The sequence below is a fragment of the Malaclemys terrapin genome, chromosome 9 (assembly GCF_027887155.1).
Source record: "Malaclemys terrapin pileata isolate rMalTer1 chromosome 9, rMalTer1.hap1, whole genome shotgun sequence".
In the NCBI taxonomy this organism is placed as follows: Eukaryota; Metazoa; Chordata; order Testudines; family Emydidae; genus Malaclemys; species Malaclemys terrapin.
The window spans coordinates 16,393,307-16,412,182 of NC_071513.1; positions in this window are offsets into that span (position 1 = coordinate 16,393,307).

Sequence of the window (18,876 nt, forward strand, 5' to 3'; positions counted from 1 at the left end):
GGTGTGTCAGTTGTTTGTGTTTCTCCTTGATGCAAACTCACCCCCTTTATTGATTTGAATTCCCTGTAAGCCAGCCACCCTCCCCCCTTTGAAATAAAGTAACTATTGTTTTGAAACCATGCATTCTTTCTTTATTAGTTAAAAAAATATGAGATAACGGACAAGGTAGCCCGGGGTGGGGGAGGAGGGAAGGACAAGGCCACATTGTTTATTGTAGCCACACTAAAAATCAAATTGTTTGAATGACAGCCTTCTGTTGCTTGGGCCATCCTCTGGAGTGGAGTGGCTGGGTGCCCAGAGCCACCCCCTCTCCCCCTCCTCCCCCGCATTCTTCGGCGTCTGGGTGAGGAGGCTATGGAACATGGGGAGGAGTGTAGGCAGTTATACAGTGGATGCAGTGGGGATCTGTGCTTTTGTTGGCTTTCCTGCAGTTCCAACAGACGCTTCATCATGTCCTTTTGCTTCCCCAACAGACACTTCATCATGTCATTTTGCTTCCCCAACAGACGCTTCATCATGTCCGTTTGCTCCCCCATTAGCCTCAGCATCACATCCTGCCTCTGCTCTTCGCGCTCACTTAATTCTTTCCTGGCCTCTGCCACTGAATGCTTCCAGGCATTAAGCTGTGCCCTATCAGTGCGGGAGGACTGCATGAGTTTGGAAAACATGTCATCACGAGTGTGTTTTTTTCGCCTTCTAATCTGTGATAACCTCAGGGACGGAGATGATAGGGGGAGCATAGAAACAGTCTACGCTCTACAATTCTGGGGGACTGCATGGTCACCTGTGCTGCTGAGGGCTGCTGAGTTCGGCACGCTGACCAAACAGGAAATGAAATTCAAAGGTTCCCGGAGTTTTTCCTGTGTACCTGGCTAGTGCATCGGAGTTCAAAGTGCTGTCCAGAGCACTCTGGGCTAGCTCCCGGAGGCCAATACCGTCTATTTGCATTCGCACTACCCCAAATTCGACCCAGCAAGGTCGATTTTAGGCTACTCCCCTAGTCGGGGAGGAGTATAGAAGTCGATTTTAAGAGCCCTTTAGGTCGATTGAATGGGGTTGGTTGTGTGGACGCAGTCATTTTTAAATCGACCTAATGCAGCTAAATTCAACCTAACCCCGTAGTGTAGATCAGGCCTATGTTTCAGCTTGGGTTTGCTTCAGATTCTAGGGAAGAGCTTGCACTGCCTTTTAATTTATTTGAATGGTCTCACCTTTCCTTGCTGCTCAACAAGCTCCTGAGCTTGGGGAAGGTTTAATTCAAGTGGATAGATCCAAGAGGGAAAGAAGAACAGGGAAGCAAGGAGGATCCAGGAGAAGAAGAATGGTCCAGGGTGCTCGCCTGGAGATTGGGAGTTCGAATCCCTATTCCACCACAGACTTCGTGTGACCTTGGGCAAGTCACACAGTCGACTTTTGAAAATTATACCCTGTGTGACTTAGGTGCCTAACTCTCATAGACTTAAATGGAAGTTAGGCAGGTAACTCATTTAGAAACTTTTGAAAAACCCATGCTAAGAATGATGTGCAGACTTCATGGTCTGTTCAGTTCTCTGCTAAGACTATCGAAGTAGTGTACAAGTTTAACGCTAGCTTCAATATTTTTGATGATGCTAGTTTTATGTAGATTTTTTATTAAAGCAATAGGACCAAATGTAGTCTTTGTTTTAGCTAGCATGATTCCAGGCAAGTCAGCTGTGCTGCATCAGGGCTGAATTTCATTCATAATCCCATTCCCTTCTTATTGTCAACTTTATGGTAGAATAATGTAGACTAGTTTAATGCACTTTCTCTGCAAATCTGAATTAAAATCTCATTTGGTCACAGGTGAAAAAGAGTTGATGGAAGATAAGATGAAAACAAATTGTGCACATTATAAATTTACTGCATAATTTGGTCTAGTTGATAAATTAGGCTCAAAGACTCAAATAGCAAGTCAAGACAGGTACATTGCAAAAATATTACAAGAATTTTCTTCTACGCCTGATTGTAGATGGTTATATGATCTTTTTGGTATAAACACTAAACCACTAAATTGTTTCTATTAAAAATGATTAAACAATTTTAGAGATTAACAGTGTGTTAGTGCACTAGTTTTCAATCTCTGGCAGTCACGTGAAAATAATCTGGTTAGTCTCATTTTAGTTCCTTTCTCAGTTTCACAACATCTCCAAACTGCTCACCCCAGCTGATTGTTTCAAGAGAAAACCAGGTCTAGACTTTATGGGCCAACTTGTTTAGCACCAATCTATACTATAGGCACGATCCTAATATCATTGAAGTCAATGGGAGTCTTTCCATTTATTTAATGGGCTTTAGATCAGACCCTAAACTTGTTCCTTTCCAATGGCTTTTATGAGTACAAAATTCAACTTTCTTTTTTTTTAATTTAAAAAGGTATATTGTGGCACCAAATCCAATATTAAAGCTAACCAGCTGACTATAATACAGTAATTTATTTTGAACCATAATACTGGTCAAAGTATATTAACATCACTAACTGTAAACCAATCCCTTAGGTTGAAAATTACAGTAATAACCTGGAAAATGAATCACAATCAGATATTCTAAGAGTATGATTCTAAAATATGATGTATTAATCAAAAATAGATAATTAGCTATAAATGCAAGAGAACCAAGTCGTGTAAATCCTAAGGATGCAATTATTTTAAATAGGCAGTAAAAAGTAAAGAGAAAAGCAAATTAAATTTTGCCACAATTTATTCTATGTGAGCCCAGAATATAATTTTTTATGTAATTTCTGGTGACCGACCATTCCGTAAGTTTTGAGGGGGGAAAAACCTAGATACTTATAAAGGAAACTTACACAATGTGAGAGATATGGTGCTACATACACTATTCCAGGTCTGAAATATTGTCTGTTTGAGAGGTTTATAGAGGCAAGAACAGTGTTCCTTATTCCAATATATTTCATCTGTGTTATAACCAAATAGAAGGTTAGTAGAGTCAACAATGAATAAGAGACTGAGCACAAAGCTGGAGAACAGGCATTCATGAGTTCTAATTCAACTTACTCTGTTTAATCTATTTATTTATAGAGTAACTGTTGTACTGAGGCAATAAGTATATTAATATAGTTGAATACTTAATACTTATCTACTGATAAAAAGCAGTATATAAGAGCTAGATATTATTATTAATGATCCTTCCTCTTCCCTCCCTGTGTTTGACCATTTGTAAGAAAGCATCTTCATACAACAAACCACTAAGGAGGGCTTTAAACTAGGTTCAAAGGGAGCAGGTGACAAAGGGCTAAAGTGAAAAAAAAAAAAAAAGATGACCTTAACAAAGAGCTAGATGTTGAGCAGCGGAAGGAGGAATGGAAAGTTCCAATAGGGTCACAAGATCATCAAGAGAGAAAACAGTGGGGGAATCTGCTTAACATCTTAGATATTTATACACAAATGCAAGGAGTATGGGGAATAAACTGGAAGAACTGAAAGTATTAGTACATAAGCACAAGTTATGACTTAGTTGGCATCACTGAGACTTGGTGGGATATATCTCATGATTGGAATATTGAGATAGAGGGGATAGCTTGTTTGGGACGGACAGGAAGGGTGAAAAGGAAGTTGGTGTTGCATTGTACATCAAGAAAGTATACAGTTGCTCTGGGGTCCAGAAAGAAATGGGAGGCAGACAGCTGAAGATAAAATTTGGGGGAAAAACATGGTGGGAGTCTACTATAGACCACCAAATCAGGAGGAAAAGGTAGATGAGGTATTCCTAGAACAAATAATAGAAATATCCAAAACACAAGATCTGCTAGTAATGAGGGATTTTAACTTCCCAGACATCTGTTGGAAAAGTAGTACAGCAAAACACAAAATGGTTAATAAGTTCTTGGAATATACTGGGGACAACTTTTTGTTTCAGAAGGTGGAAGAAGTAACCAGCGGGACGGCCATTTTAGACTTGATTCTAACAGGGAGCAATTGGTTACAAATCTGAAGGTGGAAAGCAATTTGGGGAAAAGTGAACTTGAAATTATGATTTAATGATTCTAAGGAAAGGAAGGAATAAAAGCAGCAGAATAGGGACAACAGACTTCAAGAAGCAGTCTTAAGCTCCCATGGAAAGAAAATCTAAGGGAAAAAGGAGTTCAGGAGACCAGGCAGTTTCTCAAGGAGACAGTGTTAAAGGCACAACTGCAAACTATCCTGCTGAGAAGGGAAGCTAGGAAGAATCATAAGAGGTCAATATGGCTGCATCTGGAGCATTTTAATGTCCTTAAAATCAAAAAAGAATCCTACAAAAAGTGGAAACACGGACAAATTGCTAAGGAGGAGTACAAAAGAATAGCACAAACATATAGGGACAAAATCAGAATGTCTAAGACACAAAATGAGTTACACCTAGCAAGGGGACAGAAAAGGTAATAAGAAGAGTTTCTGTAAGTACACTAGGAGCAAGTGAAAGACAAAGGAAAGTATAAGTACACTGCTTATCAGAGAGGAAGAGCTGAAGTGCTTAATGCCTATTTTGCTTCAGTCTTCATTAAAAAGATAAATTGTGACCAGACACTTAACACAATTAATATTTACAGTGCGGGAAAGGAACACAAACCTGAATAGGGAAAGAGCAGGTTACAAAATGTTTAGCTAAATTAGACGTATGCAAGTTGGCAGGACCTGATGAAGTTCATCTAAGGGTACTTAGGGAACTAGCTGAAGCAATCTCAGAACCATTACTGATTATCTTCAAGAACTCATGGAGGATGGGTGAGGTCCCAGATGACCGAACAGCAAACATAGTATCCACCTTTAAAAAGGGGAACAAAGAGGACCTGGGGAATTATAGACTAGTCAGCCTAACTTCAATATCTGGAATGATACTAGGATTTTGGTGCAGAAGTCACTGTGTTCACAAGAATTGTGAAGTTGAGTAAAGTCCGTGACCCCTGCAGCAGTGGCTCTTGGCCAGCAGGGCCTGGCCCACAAGGTTGCAGCAACACTCAGGTTTGCCGTGTCCATTCCTCCAAAGATGGAGACAGAGGAGTGGACATGCCAAACTTGAGTGGCACTGTGACCATGTGGGCCAGGTCACAACAGCCCCAGGAGATATGCACCTCTGCTGTAGGATGAGTGTGGTCAGGGCCGGCTCTAGGTTTTTTGCTGCCCCAAGCAAAAATTTTTTTGGCTGCCCCCCACCCCAGTCCTGGGCTCTCCCCCTCTCCCCCCCCCCAACTGCAACCTCCTGCCGCCCCAGCCCTGGGTCACTGGTAACTCGCTCCCAGGGCGGGTCATTCAGCAGGAATTTTGGATGTGCACAGAACACAGACAGGATTGGTTCCCATATGGTTACAGAACTGCAGTAAAGTGGAACAATTTGCAGCTTGTGTGACTGGAGGATCTCTGGATGCATATTATAAGACTGACCTACATAAATGAGGAAAAGTTGAGGTGCCTTTATTATTCTTTTGTTCCATTCTTTGTTTCTATGGGGAATGCACTATCATGGTCTTCCTTGTAAACAAATAAAACTAAAACTTAAAAAAGCAATGTCTGTTGAAAATAGCAATTCCAGTCCTAATAACCACTGGGAAGCATTTCTTGCTCAATTTATTCTACTTTTTCTACAGCAAGTTATAGTGGATCAGTATATTTGATTTGGGGGAAATGAAATAACAGCTGCCCAAATTGAGCTTGAGCACACCTGAATTTTGAGGTGTTCAAATCTGGAAGGCAGGTGCTAGATTCCCTTTCTGAATATTAGCTAAATCTGGAAAGGAAATGTCAATTTCTGCTTCCATGGCTCAGAAGTGTAAATCCTCCTATGTGCCTGGTTCTGTATCTAAAGCTGCCCAGTCTAGTAGAGCCTCCCCTCCCTTAATTTTCATTTTAAATTCTAGTGGGATCCACATACCTCCCTTGCTAGGCTTCAGATAGAGAGGTGCACCGTCCCCCCAATTCCTTCTTTGGGGGAGAGCCCAGGGCTGGGGCGGCAGGAGGTGCGGGGGGGGAGGGAAGAGCCCAGGACTGGGGCAGCAGGAGGTGCGGGTGGGGGGAGAGCCCAGGGCTGGGGGAGCAGGGAAGTGCAGGTGGGGGCCAGAGCTGGGGCGGCAGGAGGTGCGGGGGTGGGGAAGAGCCCAGGGCTGGGGCAGCAGGAGATGCGGATGGGGCAGCAGGAGGTGCGGGTGGGGGGAGAGCCCAGGGCTGGGGCAGCAGGGCGGTGCAGGTGGGGGCCAGAGCTGGGGCAGCAGGGGGTGTGGGCGGGGGAGAGTCCAGGGCTGGGGCAATACAGTGGTGCAGGGGGAGCCCAGGGCGGGGGGGGGGGCGGCAAAAAACCTAGAGCTGGCTCCGTCCCTACCATTCACAGCAAGCTGCAGATTTCAGTTCTATACTCGTTCCCTCTCCCTTTCATGTTGCTAGTGGCCAAGAGAATGCTGGGAAATGTAGTTCTTTCCCTGCTCCAGGGCTGGCTCTATAGGAAGGGAGCTAACCAAGGAACTACAGCTCCCAGGGACCCCTGTTGGTTCTCAGCTCCCATGCTGGATTCTTGCGCCCCTTGCAAATCTGCCGCCCCAACCAACTGCTTGCTTTGCTGGTGCCTAGAGCCGGCCCTGAGTGTGGTGTGTGCTTGCTCTCCAGCCATCCCATGAACCCCTCCTCTCTCCTTTACATGACACTATTATTTTCCTGCACCTCTGCCATTTGCATTGTACAACCTAGGGAACGACAGTGGTAGACCATTAAAATTAATGGAAAAGCCTTGAAACTGGAAAGACAACCCCAATCTTGGAAAACTAAGGAAGGAGTGAGTTTAACTCTGTGTAATCATGAATTACCATAGTCTGAGAAAAAGGAAAAAAACTGCACACCCTATTAAAAAGAAAAGAGATTTGAATTGAAGACTATCCAGAAACTGAAGCCCAGCATCTAATCGGGGTGCTGTCAGTGAAGCACTGGATCCCCCCTAGGACAGCAGGTACACTGGGAAACTGTTCAGAGGCAATAGGTAACTTTTATTAGAAAAGGGAATTTAGCTAATGAAGAAGTGTAAAGCCTGACATTGCATCTTTATGTTTATTTTCTATGTAACTTGTATGTGTTTGCTTTTCCTTACTACTCCATTTTTGAATCTATGATATTTCTATTCAATAAACATTTTGTTTATTTTTACCTCAAGCTGGTCTCTGTTGTGCAAATTGTGTGGCGTGTACGTCCTAGTGTGAACTGATAACTGGGGGCAGGTTCACACCTTCAGGGGTGACAAACCAGAGGGGAAAAGTCTGAGTGTCTGGTAGTTAAGAACTCAGGAAAATGAATTTGGGGGGACTTGGAACCAGACGGGATTGTTTAGGTCACCCTAAAAAAAGAAACTAGGCTGGTGGAAGATAGGGTTACCATACGTCCGGATTTTCCCGGACATGTCCGGCTTTTTGGGCTCCAAATCCCCGTCCGGGGGGAAATCCCAAAAAGCCGGACATGTCCGGGAAAATCGGACATGCGGTCGGCGGCTCGGGTGCTGGGCCGGGGGCTCGGGGGCTCAGCCGGCGGTGCTCGGGGGGCCCGGTGCCGGGCCGGGGGTTCGGGTGCCGGGCCGGGGGCTCGGGGGCTCCGCCGGCGGTGCCCGGTGCCGGGCCGGGGGCTCGGCCGGCGGCTCGGGTGCTGGGTCAGGTGCTGGGCCGGCGGTGCTCGGGGGGGCCGGGTGCCGGGCCGGGGGGCTCGGCCGGCGGCTCGGGTGCCGGGTGCCGGGCTGGGTGCCAGGCCAGGGGCTCGGGTGCCGGGCCGGGCCGGGGGCTCGGCTGGCGGCTTGGGTGCCGGGTGCCGGGCCGGGTGCCGGCGGTGCTCGGGGGGGCCGGGTGCTGGACCGGGGGCTCGGGTGCCGGGCCGGGGGCTCGGCCGGCGGTGCTGGGGGGGCCCGGTGCCGGGCCGGGGACTCGGGGGGCCCGGCCGGGGACTCGGGTGCCGGGTCGGGGGCTCGGGTGCCGGGTCGGGGGCTCGGCCGGCGGTGCTCGGGGGGGCCCGGTGCCGGGCCGGGCCGGGGGCTCGGGGGACAGTCTGGGGACCTGCGGTGCCGGGGGTGGGCCGCGCCTCCTCCCCCCACACCCCCCCCTTACCTGCTTCAGGCTTCCCGCGACTCAAATGTTCGCGGGAAGCAGGGGAGGGGGCGGAGACTTTGGGGAGGGGGCGGGGTTTAGGCGGGAGCGGGGGCGGGGCTGGGGGCGGGGCTGGGGCCCCTTTAAAGTGTCCTCCTTTCGGAGGCACTAAATATGGTAACCCTAGTGGAAGACAGGGTGGTTATAAATTGATTACTGGTGTTAGAATACTGAACCATAGCAGCATAGTATTAAGACACCCATAGTTACAAGGCAGGCAATAACAGAACCCCTTATTGGTCTGAGTGATCCCCAAAATCAGGGCTGGCCTTACCATGAGGCGAACTGAGGTGGCCATCTCAGGTGCCAGACTGTGGGGGGATGCCACTAGGACCCAAAGTGTAGAAAATTGTGTCTGCTGCTGGTTCATATGTATTCTCTGTGGTCTACATACACAGAAATGTTTTTTATTCTCCACACTTCCAATGTGTTTTAATAGTAATAAATGCTAATGCAATATCAGTTCCCGAAGAGATTTTTTTTTATGATACAGAGCACTTTAAAGAGTTTTTTTCCCCCCCTTTCATCAAATGTAATGGTATTTTAATCATGTAGCTTTAAATGCTCAAGGACTTAATGAGGAATTTGATAGTCTAATTGAATAAGATGCAGCCAAATATAAAAACTTAAATAGATGCTTCATACACTTTATGATTCCTGACAATGGCGCCTGAACAAAATGTATTGACCCATTTGTACATTGTTCTCCAGATTGAGGTAGGCTCCTTTGTCACGGGGTTGCCAAGTAAAGGTTTTTTCATTTTCTAAATCCAGGTGGGGACAAAGAAAGAAAGGAAGAACTGAAGGAAGATATCATTCAGTTTAAAGTCACAGTGCAGTCACCTCCTTGTGAATATTGTATAGAGGCAATATATTCCACTCATTCTGGGGGTTTGCTCTGCACTTGGGAGCCAAATGGTTGAACACTAATGAACACAGAAACTTTAGCTTTTTGGCTTGAACATCACAGATCAAATCTTTGATGAAAAGTTGCGGCTCTACTGAAGATGAAAGATCTTGTCCTACTAGAATTTTTAAGCTGCTCTTGAAAACATAGAGAAGCCACTGGAGTTTCAAGACAGTAACACCTCTGTGAAAGAAGAATCAGTCCCAGAATCTCTGTATTTCTTGGGTTACAAATCTGCGGCTATTTTGTGCTTTTAAAAAACATAGTGGTAATAGACAGTCCTCAAAGCTAAACTTCTCCATTTAAAACAGAGCACTTGGACACTGCAGGCAGCAGATGGATATCATTCTCTAATGTTCTCCACAGCACTTAGTATTGCCATCAGTATAGGTAATAGGGTCGTCAACCACTATGGAAATTCAACCTTTTCCTCGCTACTGAGACAGTCAATTTAAGGTACTGCCTTGTCCACTGGTACCTACTGTAACAGCTATGTTGATCACACAAAAGGGTGTGACTGGACAACCATAGTAAAAGTAGCCATCCATATTTACTACTCCATTCTTACAAATTAATAAAATACCCTTTATCAAAACTATTTAATAATTATAGAGGTCTTAATATAGCTATTTATTAAGTCAACCTTATTAATCTAAATCCACAGAGACAAACAATCTTCTGTTTACTCATTGATATCCCCTTTTAACTAAAATTATTTGTCTAAACCTGCCATTAGTTTATCTTTGAGATGACATCAAGTGTGTACATGCAAATAGCTTTTAACTTTATTCTAACAGCTCAATTTGCTGGATTTCTTTCAATACAGCAAAGCTGCCATTTAACAACCTACTGGAACATTTAAAACAATTTTCCTTCCCTAAAAGTGCCCCAGAAAAAACAAACCCTGAGAAACAAACTATGTGGACTAGCAAACTCTGGGACAGCTCCTCGGCTGGTGTAAATAGTCATAGTTCCATTTACTTCAATAGAAATGTGATCATTTCCACCAGCCAAGGTTCTGTCCCTCTTAGTATTAACCAACAAACACAAAAATCAACTATTCTGAACCTCCTACTAAAAAAACCTAAAAACAATGAAAAGCAGATCCTCTGTTGTGACCACTAAAGTGTTCCATGAACTGTTACTAGTCTCAAACATATCCTTCTGTTGCCATTTTTAGCCACTTTTAGGGATGTGCTCCCCACAAACTGATGGAACAGCTGCCATGAGTATTTGATCAGAACTCCCCATTCACCTGGGCAAAGAATTCTATCAGACACTGATAGCACAATATGGCCTGTGTATTGGAACCATCACGATATCATGAAATCACCAGATATGAATGAATCACAGAACTGGAAGATAGATATTACCATATTGTATCAGACCAGATGTCCATCTTTTCAGATAGTCTGTCTCCAACGGTGGTCAGTGCCAGATGCTGCAGAGGAAGGTACAAGAGACCCAATAGTGGACAATTATAGAATAATCTGCCCACAAGGGGAGTTTTTTCCTAATCCCCAACCAGTTAGAGGATTAGCCAATACCTTGAAGTCTGTTTGTTCCCAGCCCTGCCCCTTCATGGGGTTCCAGCCTTAACCCAGTCTTTATCCTCAACTCTGATTTCTGACTTTGACTCCAGTGCCTCTAACTCCAACTCCCACCCTGGGCTCCAACTCCTGGCTACTGACTCTTCCCGTAACTACTGAGCCTGACTGAGCTCAAACCACTGGGCCTGACTGCCCTCTCCCTGGTCTCTAACACAAAACAATTTGCTTGACATAAATAGTAACAATAAGAAGAATTAATAATACTTTAAATCATACTTAAGTTAACTGATGGATAAGTAGAATACCGAGGCTGAGGGAGGAGATACCAGTGCACATTCCTGTCAGACCTTGCTCTATCTCTTAGTTATCTGTGTTGCTATGCTCCAAAGCATATTTTGTGTTCCCATTGCTAACTAAGTAAAATAAAGCGGCCACTTGAATATGTATTTTGGCATTCTGGTTAACCTGGGTCTATTAAGTGCATGTATGCCATTTGCTTTTCAAAATAGGAAGGGGGAAAAGAAAATTCTTCTTTTTTAAAAGTGCACTGTTAACACAGACAATCTGTCACTCAGTCACAAAGTAAACACCATTCATAGAACCAGCTTTCAAAAAAACAGAAAACAGGCAAGCAAACACCCAAAACACCAGCCCCGTCTACTCTCCACTATTAGGTTAGTTAAAACAGTAGGATTCTATGTCTTTTTAACGGCAAACCTACAGTCCCACTAACCTTGAAAATAACTTCGAAAACTACTTGAAAGCTTCAGAGTGCAGAATGTAGCAGACCACCTCTTATGGGTGTCAAGCACTATGAGTGCACGATGCGTATTCCATCCATGCCCTGCACTAAGCAATAAGTATTTATTTGATCAAGCTTTGGAAGGACCTTCCAATTTTAACAGTCATTTGGGACTCTTGTCAGTTTGTTAACATTAGAGTTACTAAGATGAAATTTATAGGCTTGTGTTTTTGCCACAGTTGCCAACATTCACGCGCTAAATAAGCACCCCACTTTCACATTAAGCCAAAAATCAAGCTAATCCCATTTAAAAACAAGGCCAAAACAAGCCAATCCCTAAGAACCCCAACACTCTATGTGACTAGAGCCCCCGGTGTGCAGTCTGGGACTGTGGTGGGCCCACTGTGCACCTTGGACTCTCTCCCTCCCTTGCCCCTGCTTGCACCCCCTTGCCCCTGCTTGCCGGGAGCCGATCAAAAAAAAGAAGCAACAAGCTACAAGCCAAACAAGCAACAAGCCAAAAACCAACCAACAAGCAACTCACAAGCCAATTAAGCCAAAAGCAAGCCCAATTTCTGTGTTTTTTCCCTGGGTTTGGCATATCTGGTTTTCTCATATTCCACATATATATTCAATGTGTTCAGTATTTGTTTCACTATTTTTAAGGATGTGAAGTCCCTCCCACCCCCAACCCTCCATGCTTTCACTATGGGTGCCAACATAAATATCTAAATAAATAAATAAGTTTAGATGACTACAAATATATGCACATTTCCACACTGCCATTTCAGGGATTGACAGCAGAGTTCTAATCTGAACTGAAATGTCATTTAGACCCCTTCGTCCATGTGGAGAACACTGCAGGATCGGTGCCCAGAGATAACGAAACAAAGAGGCTGGGTAGCCGGATGTCTCAAGACTGGTTCCATATCTTTTTCCTTGTCCTTTGGCACTTCCCCAGTTCCCTCTTACAACTGCCTGGGTCTCAGTACATTCATTAGTTAATTCCCTGAAACCTCAGGATACAAGTCATCCAGATCTGTTGATCTGTCAAGGGGCAAATCCGACGAAGTGAATTGATTTTCAAATTTTCTAAATGAATGGCTTTCCTAACAATGATCTATTACCTAACCATCAATTCAGACCTTTCTTCCACTGTTAAATTATAATTTTAGCAACACATTTGATTTTTATTTTAAATATTTCCACTGAAATCTGTGTACTGACACACTTTAAACAGCATTTGGATAATGTAGACAAGAAGTAAATGGGACTTAGAACTGTTTGTTGAAGTCTGATAACTATTTGTTGGAAATTCTACTTAGTGAGTAACATGACTAGCACAGATCCTTTACTTGGTCGGATGCTGCTTCAGCTGCTACCACCAGCGTTGCTGATGCAACCACCTCAGGATCCCTTATGGGTAAACATGGATTAGCTCTCTGGCCCAACTAAGCTCCACCCCTTCCAGGGTAAAAGAAAAATCCAAATTACAACTGGCCTGACCAGAAGAGTTCAACGAAAATAAATCATCTCCTGACTGGTTTCTTCTTCTCTGGCTCTCCAACATCATCAAAGCTGCTCTCATATTAACAGAAGAATCAGTTGTTTCACTGGCCAAATTCTGCCCTCAAAAATGCATATGCAATTCCCACAGACTTTAATGGTAGTGCTGAATTTGGCCAATTGTATTCAAAGTACCTATAGACTGAATACAATGTAAGTGGAAGTGGCTCTTACATGTTATGAATTACAACACCTCTTATGAGCTTGTATTATGTCTGAAAGAACCGCAAACAGAGGGCAGGTTCCATGCTTCTTGCTTCACCTCAGAAAAACAGTCTTGCACATTTGGACTCATATTACAACACTTTTGAAGGAACAACTGCGAAACAAATGGAGATGGATGAGGAGAAAGTTACATATTATGCTTGACCATTCTATGCTTCTTGAAGTGCATGTTGCATTACCATGATAAACCAGTTAAATATCAATGCCAAGGTCAAATAAAGCTAAAGGTCAGACTTAAACTGACAAAAGCAAGAACATTCAGAATTAAGTCTGCGATTCCAGCTTCAATTTACTATTTGTAGTGCAGCAACCTAGTAACTCATTTGATATGCAGTATTGTCCACTTTTCTGATATTCTGAAATATTAAGCATGCGGCATGAGTTAAGACAAGAGGATCAGATTTTGTGCCATCAGTGTTTAAGTAGAAATCCCTATTGATTTCCTAAAAACAGACGGCACAACATGGCCCAGAACTTCGCTGATTATATCTTAAATTACACTTTTATTTTTATCCCTTGCTTCTGGCACCTTCAGGAACCCTCCACCATCAGTGCAGATAAATTTTGCCATAGTACATCATCCTGTCTTTATTCCTGTATCATAAGTGGAATTTATGTTGTTGTTATTATTATTATTACTGATACTAACTGTAAAATGCAAATCACAGTGCTCAAGTATGCAAGTGCTTTTCATCTTTTCAGATCTAAATTCTGATGCCTTTCTTATAGGGAAAATGGTCTCTCTCTCTCTCTCTCAATTAGGCAGAAATAGGTACCCGTGAAAGCCAGATGACTCTTGTTGTTACCAGATAATCACATTCCTGGGAAATTAAACACACTTGGTTATGCTTTGTACCTTAAAATACTCCAGGGTTTGATTATTTTATGATAATCACAATCCCTGTCATGCCTTATTACATAAATAGTCATCTCATCAGACGGTTTGTGAAACTTGAGGAACGTGACCTATAAAGTTTATCTAGTGCAGCAGTTTCCTTCCTTGGTGATTTTGCTGTCAACATTGCATTAATCTTTGTCTATTTTTGAGCAAGGCACAGACAGCATATTATCATGGAGAAGGAAAAACAAATGTTAATGAAGCAAACGCACAAGCTTGTTTTTCTGGATATAAGATGTTAGGACAGAAAAGAAAATCAACATCTGCAGTGTCAGTCCATTAGCTCACCCACCGCCCACTGTTTACTATTAAACAAAGGCCATCTTTGGGCTTACTTTCATTTAAGTTAGTGCTTGTACATATTCTTTTCGAAAGCAAAGAGGAAATACTTTGTCATTTCTGTCATGTTTGTGCATCTGCGTAAATCTGAATGAATAGCATCCTCAGATGATTTAACAAAGGATTAAACCGAATAAAGATGCAAACATTGGAATGTTACAATCCCAATCTCAACCTGTTTTCTATCCAATGATAGCACTTTCTTGGCATATGCACCTCGGTGTCATTAGTCATTTCAAAATTAATATTTAAGACACACAAACATGAATTTACCTTGTTTCACAGATTCAATGACTGGGCAGATTTTCATAGTGGCCTCAGCACAGTCCAAAAATTTCATTTACCTCATTGGGCTGAGTGTCAGAGCCATTTTTTTTTTAAAACCCGAGATTGCCTGACCCAAATCTCAGGGTTATCCATGTGCATGGCCTCTGCACATCTAAATTAGGAAGGTGGAACTCCCAGTATGGCAAGGGGTATATTAGAAATGGTAGACAAACAGAGTTTGGTGAAGGAACACTATTTGCACATGCAAATAGGATTTTCTGGGCACATAAATCTAGTGACCTCTTTTGAAAATTTGGTCCTTAACATTATTAATACTGCAGATTAGTATTGTGTTTTTGCTTTCTGTATTAAGAATATGAGGAAACCATATAGACACAATTGGGAAACAAAAAACTGTTTTAATTAACTATATACCAACATACAAGGCCTCACTACATATACATATTAGGATTTTGGCTCCTAAGTGCCTAAATGCCTTTTTAAAATGAGACCTAGGCTCCTAAATCAGTTAGGCAATGCAATGTTGAGGGCAGTAACACGTAAATACCTTTAAAAATGTGGGCCTGAGTTGCTTTTGCCATCGGAAATAGGGAGGTCCTCTCTAGGACTCCAAAACTATTTATTTTTTTTTCCCCAATTCCTATAAACTACAATTAATATATATATTAGCCCCTAATCTGAGTAGATTTTAAAAGCAATGCAAATCATTTCATATATGTAAAGTAAGTCCCTTTTCAATGTACTGTAGTTACATTGCACTATACTAAAACCAACTACCTTTCCTCAGATAGCTATCTGATCTACATCCAAAATGCTTCTGAAATAAATGTAGTCAAACTTTACTAATTCTGGATCACTGAGAACGAAAATGATGCTTAAAATTGTTGATTGGCTCTAGTTTTCAAGATATGCTATTGGGTCAGTATATACGACCCTTGCCTTGGGAATGGCGGAGGATAAGTGAGTTATAAAGGGAAGGGATCTCAATTTAAACCAGAAATGACGAAAATACATCTTTGACTGGATCTATGAATAAATCTATGACTGGGTTTGGACAGTACTTGCTTTTTAGGCAAAACAATGAATGATGCAATCTGAAGCTGGTGTTGCGTCATACATGATATGAATTTCATCATGTTATTTCTAGAAGTCATGGATGATGCAATCATAACGAAGCTTACATCACTCTGCTGAACAAATTGCCCTAGATCAGCTCTAGAAATCATACAGTGTCATGCTCTCTTATTTGTCAGTGTTTGATTTTGCAAAGGGACACATTTCTGTTTAGCCAAAGTGAGCAGAGATGCCTCGTACTTGTGTGAACAGTGCAGATAACTTTCTGGTGAAGCGACTTTTGCATCACAAAAGCGCAGTTGTAAACGTCCGGTGCGGGGGTCGGGCCCTCTCAGGGGCCGTCGGGGGCCAGGCCGCCTCACTACACGGCCTGGATCGGTCTCAGGGTTCCGCCTCTCTGGCAGGGACTAGGCCAAAGGTACACGGCCTCTGCAATGAGCTCCTGCTCTCCGTCAGGGTCCGGCAGTAACTCAGGCCCGGGCTCCGGTCCTCACTGCCGGAGCTGGGGATTACAAAGTCAGTCAAGCCCCCGCGCTAGCTCAGGGCGGGGCAATAAACAATAGTTCGGGCGCTCAGCTCCGCGGATCCGGAGCTGAGCCCTGACAAACTCAGGACGTCCCAGGCCCTTATTCAGGGGAGGGCAACCCCCAATAGTCCAGGGCGCTCAGAACCTTCCTTCAGGCTGAGCAGTAAAGTCAGGAGTTCAGGCCCGGCCCTCAATCAGGGCGGGGCAGCACACAATAGTCTAGGGGGCTCAGAACCTTCCTTCAGGCTGAGCAGTAAAGTCAGGGGTTCAGGCCCGGCCCTCAATCAGGGGCGGGGCAACAAACAATAGTCCAGGGGGCTCAGGACCTTCCTTCAGGCTGAGCAGTAAAGTCAGGGGTTCAGGCCCGGCCCTCAGTCAGGGCGGGGCAACAAACAATAGTTCAGGGGCTCAGGACCTTCCTTCAGGCTGAGCCCAGACAAAGTTAGTAGGCCCAGGCCCTCAGTCAGGGCGGGGCAACAAACAATAGTTCAGGGGCTCAGGACCTTCCTTCAGGCTGAGCCCAGACAAAGTTAGTAGGCCCAGGCCCTCAGTCAGGGCGGGGCAACAAACAATAGTTCAGGGGTTCGGGTTCAGGTCTGGGTATCAGGAGCGGAGCACGGACAAACTCGGGACGCCCCAGACCCTCAGTCAGGGTGGGGCAACAAGCACTCGTTCAGGGCAGCAAGCAATAGCTCAGTGGCGGTGCCAGAGCGCTGGCTGGAGGGGGAGACTGCCACCCGTTAAGTGGGGTGGCAGGGGGGACACAGGCCCACCCACTCCACTGTGTCCCAGCCCGGGGCCCTAAGAGCGGCAGTCAGTCTGCCGCTGTGTTGGTGGGGTCCTGACCGCAACACACCAACATGGGTTCGCTCTCTGTTGTAGCTAGACTGGGGTCAGCTACCCCCGGGCTGCTTTCCATTTCCCCCTCCATTTGTACCTGCTCCCCGCTGGGCTCGGCAGCGGGGTCCCACACCATGGGTTCCTCACTTCGCAGAGGGTCGTCCGGGTCGGGTTGCTCCTCCGGTCTCCGGTCAGGGGGGCGCTCGGGCCCCTCCTCGGGGTACCGTGCTCGGGGCAAGGGTGGCCAGTCTACTTCGGGGTACCTTGCTTGGGGAAGGCTCGGCCAATCCGCGTCGGGGTACCTGGCTCTGGGGAGGTCCGGTCGGTCGGTGTCCGGGTATCTGGCTCTGGGGCAGCTCGGTCCGTCCGTGTCCGGGTACCTGGCTCTGGGAAGCCTTGGTCTAGCCGGAGCTCGCACCGGCACGTCTGGCCTCTCCGGCTGCTGGGCTCTAACTGAGGGCTGGGGCCTGGCTCTTATACTTCCTGTCCCGCCCCTTGACTTCCGGGGGGCGGGAACAGGTGGCGGTGGCTCCGCCCACTTGGGTGCCAATTCAGGCTCCTCTCCCTCAGGGGCCGTCGGGAGCCGGCTGGAGTTTTCTGTGCTCCCTTCTCCCTCCGTCCTCCCTGGCCCCTTTCTGCTGCTGCTGTTGCTGCTTTTGCTGCCGCTGCTGCTGCTGCGTGCGTGAGTGAGGAGTGCGGAGGGGGGGGCCTTGCCGGCCTGCCCCCCCCCTCGCCCTCGCCTCCGGAGGGAGAAGCATCGGCCCCCCAACGCCAACACCGATACCATCTGGGGGCCCACCTGCCTGCTTGCTTGCCTGCCTGGCCGGTTGCCCGGCCGGCTGACTGCCGCTCGCTGCTGCTGCTGTTCCTGTGTGGGAGCCGCTGCCTCCGTCGCGGAGTGCGAAGAGACTGCGTCCCTGGTTCGGGAGATTGTGGAGGGGGTTGTTTGAGGACTGTGTTTTGAGTGACTTTGCCATCTTTGCTCCTGGGGTGGTGGTGCCCCCAGTCGCGTTAGGAGTGTGGACGGTACTGAGCCTCTCGTTTGTAATTCCTCGGACTGGAAGCCGTCGCTTGCCAGGAAGCTCCGAGGTCGACTTGGGATCCTGCTGTCCCGTCCCCCGTAGCGGACTGTTGAAGGGAGTGCGGGGGGGGGTGCGGTGCCCCCCCCTTCGTTCATCTACTCCCCCTCTACCACCACCCCCACCGCCGACAGCTGCCAACAACCCCTCCACCGCCCCGCGTGCCACCTGGACCTGCTTTTCGCCCCTCGGCAGGGCTGTTCGCTCCCCCCGCCATTTCCATCGTCCGGGACTGTTTACTTGCAGCAGTGAACGGCGGAGCCTGCGCTTCGCGAACGCTGTGGGTGCACCTTTTCCTTCGCCCTGGACTTCTCCTGCCCCCCAACTACGTTTCGCTGGTGGGGTCCCCTCCCTGTAGCCCCCTTTGTATTAGTTGGCCCTACCCTACCCCACTCCTTTTGAGCCCCTTCGGTTTATTTTGTTTGGTGCCCATTCCCCCCCCCCCCTCGGTTCCTAGCCTGCTGGCTGTGTTCCCGGCCCTGTCCTTGGGCTGCGGCTGGCTGGAGTTTTTCCTCCTACCCCTCCTTGTCCTTGGGCTGCAGCTGGCTGGACATTCCATTCTGTTTCCGAGCCGCTGCTCCGGTGCACACCCCCCCCCTTCGCCCCCCCGCGCGCGCTTGTGCCCCCGTTTTGTTGCCCCCCCCCCTTTTGCACTGTTCACCCCCCCTTTTACTGTTGTTGTAGTCCCCCCCCGCCCTAGTGTAGCCGGGGGAGCCAGCTTTC